Source organism: Chaetura pelagica, unplaced genomic scaffold (assembly GCF_000747805.2).
Source record: "Chaetura pelagica isolate M959 unplaced genomic scaffold, ChaPel_1.0 scaffold246, whole genome shotgun sequence".
Taxonomy (NCBI): Eukaryota; Metazoa; Chordata; class Aves; order Apodiformes; family Apodidae; genus Chaetura; species Chaetura pelagica.
Genome location: NW_009953647.1, coordinates 714,475 through 720,046, shown reverse-complemented (window position 1 = coordinate 720,046; position 5,572 = coordinate 714,475).

Sequence of the window (5,572 nt, the reverse complement as noted above, 5' to 3'; positions counted from 1 at the left end):
GGGGGGCCGTGTTGCCGGGACCGAGAGCCGGGCGCGGAGCTGCTGCCCTGCCCGCAGCCTCGGCAGGCGCTGGGCAGGCAAAGGGGGGCTCCTTCTGAGGGCACCCGCACCTCGTTGCGATGCCCTGGCCTCTCCAAAGTACCCGCAGCCTCTCTGGGTCTGGGCTGCATTCCCACGAACGCGGGGATGTGCCTGCAGGGGCTCCCGCAGCCTGACACACGAGGCTGCTCCCGTCGCTTCCCAGCAGGGCGTTTTCCCGAGTCACCTCCTACCCAACGCCCATCTCATTTCTCTGCTTCCAGAGGCTCTGGAGCAGCCTTTCACTGCTGAGTTGCCCCCACCAGGCATCTCCCCTGCTCCTGTGCCTGGTGACCTCGACCTGGTTTTGTCCCGAGTCAGGTGCGGGCAGAGCAGAGGAGGAAGCAGGACCTGCAAGGACCCGGCCGAGCCCCCCACGCTGGGAGGTTTGGAGGCAGAGCTGGGCTCCCCTGGCCCCGTGCCCGTTGCTGCTGAGAAACCCTTGGCACAGGGAATGGGCAGAGAGCAGCAGGGGGCAGAGGAAAAGGGGACGGCGCGACGTGGCCCAGGAGATGCTCTGCTCACGGTGTGAGCACAGAGGTGAAAAGCCACATTTCGAGGCTTCAGAAAAGCTGTCAGCTCTGGCTGTGCTTGCTGCTGCCACTGCTCGGCACTGCTCTGGGCACCCCTGGCTGTCCCTGTGTCCACGGGGCTGGCGGTGCTGCTGGGGACGGTGCCTGCTGGAGGGACCACCTGTGGCCATGCCCACCCTGGCCCACCACGGGGCTGCGTGGGGTGGCTTGCACTGCTGGGCATGTTGGTGATGGGTGGCTGAGATTTTTTTTTTTTTCCCATGTGTCTGAAAAGGCAAGCAGTGAGAGCAGACAGGCAGAGCTGGTTCCTGGGTGCTGCCAAACCTGCCATGGGTGGGGCACAGCACAAAGGAGAGGAAGAGAGCATCAGGATGGCAAAAGTTGGCAGGGTACTCCAGCCACCATGTCAAATAGAAATCAGGTCTCTCCTGGCACAGGCTGTGGCTAAACTCAGCACCATCACCACTCCCAGGAACAGCCATTCAGGCACTGCAAAAATTTGTTTTCTGTCCTTACTTGGGCACCAGTTGCTTCCCCCACTTTGAATCAGCTTGCACTCACAAACCCCTCTTTTGAGCAGATTTTCAGCAAAACCCACTTTCAGCATCTTTCTCTCTTGCACCCTGGGGGATTTAAACCCTGGGTGGTTTCTGGCAGCTACTTTGCCATAGGTGAACATCCCAATAGTGCAGGGGGCTGTGCCAGAATCCCTGCAGAAGAACAAGTGCCTGCCTGGGGCACCCAGCACCAGGTAACTGCCTGGGCTGCAAGGGCCAGAGAAGCAGGGCTTAGGTTCCAGCCTTCAAGCATCCTTGTCTTCCCTCCCTTGGGGGCTGCTGTGGGGCCATGATGGTTGGGTCTCTCTGGAGGGACTCTCCATCCCACTGGGACCATGGGGGAATGCTCCCCAGAGCTGGGCTGAGCTGAGGAGCTGACCTTCCCCACCCTATCCTCGATCCTCTGCTGTGCTGCTGCTGCTGTGACCTTTCAGAAAGGAGGATGTCAATTTTCTGCTGCCCGAAAATGAAGGCTTTTCAGATGGCAGTGTTGGGCTTGGCAGCCAGCCATGGGCAGCTGACTGCCCAACCAGCCCTCCTGCATGGGCCTGAGTCAGTGCTGTGTCCTGTCTGAGCGTACCCCCAAACCATCCTGCTCCCCCATCCCATCCTGTTCCCCCATCCCGGGTGATGCAGCACCCACCCAGCCCTGGCAGCCTCCTCACTCCTTCCCTGTTGGTCTTCCAGTCCTGAGCCCTTTGGGAGTCCCTGTTGGGTCCAGCTTCTCTTGAGCCCCTGCAGCCAGCACCGGGGAGATGTGGGATACCCTCTCCACCACAGATGCTCTGCTCCCACTTTCTGGGAAGCTTCCAACCTGGCTGCCTACACATGTCCCTAGCTCTGCTTTCCTTGGGGCAACTGTGCCACCTGCCCCCTAGCCATCACCCTTCTCCCCCAGCTTGGGATCTGTTTGGGTTCTCTGCAGGTGCAGGGGTACCCCAGGGTTTGCCAGGGGCTGTGTCCACAGCACCAATCTCTGCAGCATCCCACCTGGCTGCTCCTGCCTGGCTGTGTTCACACCTGAGCTTGCAAACCCACCAGAGAAGATAAAGCAGAAGTTGGAGAGTCCCCATTCCCTGTGCCCACCCAGGCGTGGGTTCCAGACCCCCACCATGGGGCTTCCTCTGGACTGGCAGCCACACAGAGGAGCCCAGCGTGATTTTGAATCATGGCTCAGAAAACCCCTTGTGGCTGAGCCCCAGGCAGTCTGCAGAGAGATGATAAGCCTGTTTCCTCTGCTATTGCTCTTTCTTTCTTTTCCTTCCCCCAGCACCCCACCAGCAGGGTGCTGTTGCTCCCCAGCATGCCCTGCTCCCCTGGCACCCTGCCCGCACACGCTGGAAATGGGATTCCCCAGCCCTGCTGAAGGCACAGCACCCAGAGTGGGAAGTGCACCCTCCTCATCAGCCACCGCTGCATCCCCCAGAAGTGGCAGCAGACACAGGATTTGCATAGAGGAGCAGAACTAAATGTGCTTGCTGGAGTCACGGTGACCCCGTGGCCTCCGCACTGGGACCTCTGTGGTTCCCGTGGTGCTGGATCATGCAGAGCTTGGGATGTGTTGGGGCTGCCCAAGGACTTTCCCTGAGCTGCATGTCCCTCATGCACAGCCATGAGCTCCTTGCAGCTGCAATGGCATCTTGCCCCCAGCATCAGCCTTGGAAAAGGGGACCATCGAGGCAAGAAGGGACCTGAGTGGCCTCTGGCTCAGCTGCACAGAGCAGCATGAGTCTCCTGCCTGGTGCCAGGAGGGATGTAACAGCATGGCCAGAGACTGAGGCCCAGGTCCTGCAGGAGCAGGAAGAAGCCTCTGTTCTGCTTTCCCATGCCCCTACCTGCATGAGGACCTCAGGTGATGGGGGCTGTGCTCAGGTGGCCAGGCCACAGCGAGCAGTGCCCGGAGGGGTGTCTTGCATGGGCTTTGTGTGTGCTGGGAGAGCAGTTCAGTGCTGCAGATCGCCCCTGCAGCTTCCCAGCTGGTGATGATCCAGGGGGAGAGCTGCAGGCTCCCATCTACACGGACAGTCTGGGGTACAGACCTGAAAAAAGACAGATCTGAGCAGTACTGAGCAGCTGCCCCTTCCTTGAGCCACAGCCAGGCCTCTGTGCCAGCCGTCATTACAGCCCTGGCTGCTCAGTCATTTCTTGCTCCATCACATGCCCCGAGCCAGGAGCATTTTGGGAGCTTCACAGCCACCCCCTACGTCAGACCAACTTTGGTAAAAGCTGCACGGCTCTGCCTGCAACGTAAATTCTCCAGGGGCTGCTGAGAGCGAGGGCAGCAGCAGGGAAGGCAGAGGGTATGAATTCCCTGGGCGATTAAGCAGAGTAGCAGAGGCAGCTCAGGGCTCCCGGCCCATTCCTGCGGGGCCCGATGCAGGGATGCCTTTGCACTTCTCTGGGGTTTTTTTTAAGACTAGACTAGCTGGCAGGTAAGGTAATCACAGAGTAAGCCAAGTCATGTGAATGTTAAGAGTTAGCAGATGAGCCACAGGACAAGCTATTTGTGGCACAAGCACAAGGCTGCCAGCCCTGAGGATTTTGTTGGAAACCCTCTCCCTGCTGTTTTTCTTAAACGTCTTGGCAGCTGACATCTTGTAACCAAGAAAAACCCTCAGCTTCCATTTTAACGGGGTTCCAGCTCTTCTGTTTGCAAAAGAGAAAGCTGGGATGTATGACTCAAGAACATCCTAAGGACCCCCAGACCAGGGGCAGGTAAAAATTAGGCAGTTTATCTGGGTGTGTAAAATGCTGGGACGTAAGGCAGGGGTTTGGGTGTGGGCTGAGCTGAGGTCTGAATGCCTGAACCACCAGCAATGCCACCGAAAGGTTATTGCACTAAACCACAACGTGTTCTGAGAGAGCCAATGCAAAGCTGGTGAAACCAGCAGTTCCTCCAAGGTGAGGGGCAGAGGAGAAGCAATGTGATGCATATCCAGGCCCCCCAGAAAGCACCTGTTTTAATATGTTTTACCTTCTGCGGGGAGAGCTGGGGAAAGCACAGCAGAGCCCCAGGCCTCTCTGCCTGGCAGTGTCTCCCTGGCACGTGGACTGTGTTCAAAGCAGCAGGGTGGGAAGCCTGAAGAAGGCTGGGGCTGGAGAGTGGTCTGCACCCGCTGGGATCAAAATGAGAGCTCTAGGGAGCAGGCAACAGGAATCATTGCAGTGTTGGACACTGAACATGGAGCTGCAGAGAGGGCTTGATCCCCCTGGCTTTGTCAGCCAAAGTGCCAGGATTTCCCTAATTGCTGGGGCCATTTAACTAGCGATGCTGTGGATATGGAATCTGTTCAGCTCTCCTAATCCCTCAGCTGGCATCGCTTCCTGTGCCCGAATGCACCCAGACCTCTGCCAGGCACCAGCACCCTGCCTGTCCCCCTGCCCAGCTCCCCTTGCCACCTGGAGCTGTCAGAGATCGGTTCCTGCATCTGGGCAAGATGCATGTGGGCAAAGCCAGGCAAGGCACAGGAAGAAACAGCTGAAAATTATGGAAAACCTTGCCATAGCCCTTGAGTTGCAGCACTGGCCACCAGTCGCCTCTGGGTGGGAAGCTGGGAGTAAGGTGGCACTTGGTAGGGCTGGAGGATCAGGTCACTTTTTGCCTGTGGGTAGTCTGTGTGATGAGCTTTTTGTCATTTGCTCACAGTGTTGTTAATGGGCTGTAACGGGGCACGTACAAAGAAGCAATACTGAAACATATTTATAACTTCTCTGCAAGCTCTTATTGCTTAATGACAGACCCATGGGAGAGCGTCCCCAAGCCCTCCTTGTTCCAGTCATATTCCTGCCTGTCCCTCAACTCCCAGCTTGGCTTTGGGATTGTTTTTTTCTTAAGCACTGGTTGCCACCACCCATAACTTTATATGTGGGAAGCTTTGGGCATGGTGAGGTTCTGGCCTCCACCCTGGCAGGCAAGGAGCTGCAGAGAGGGAAGTATGCTGGGAGCAGAGCCATGGGGTGGCCATCACAGCTGTGAGGCACCATCCTCTGCCCAGGAGCAGCAAGGGGAAGCTCTGACAGCTGTATGGGACAGTGAGGGATTTGTCACTCACGTTGCATCAGGGTACCTGGAAAAATCTTGGTGACAGCAGGGGCACTGACCATCCAGCTCCACGCCTGGGAGCAGCTCTGGGATCTGGCGAATTACAGGGGGGAAACAGTGAGGTTTATTCATTGCCCCCTCTCTCCCCCGAAAACCCAGCACAATCCTGCCTTGGAGGGCCAGGCTGCCGTGTCAGCACCGCACACAAAGGGCTCTCAGTCCTCGGGGAGCTGGAGCCAGGGCAGAAGGATTTTTAACGCTTTAAATGATGACTGACCCTGGGAGGGATCTGGAGGTCGAACTCAAGCTGCCGCCCTCCCTCCCAAGACCTCTGCCGTGGGAACCCGGCTCTCCTCCGGGGG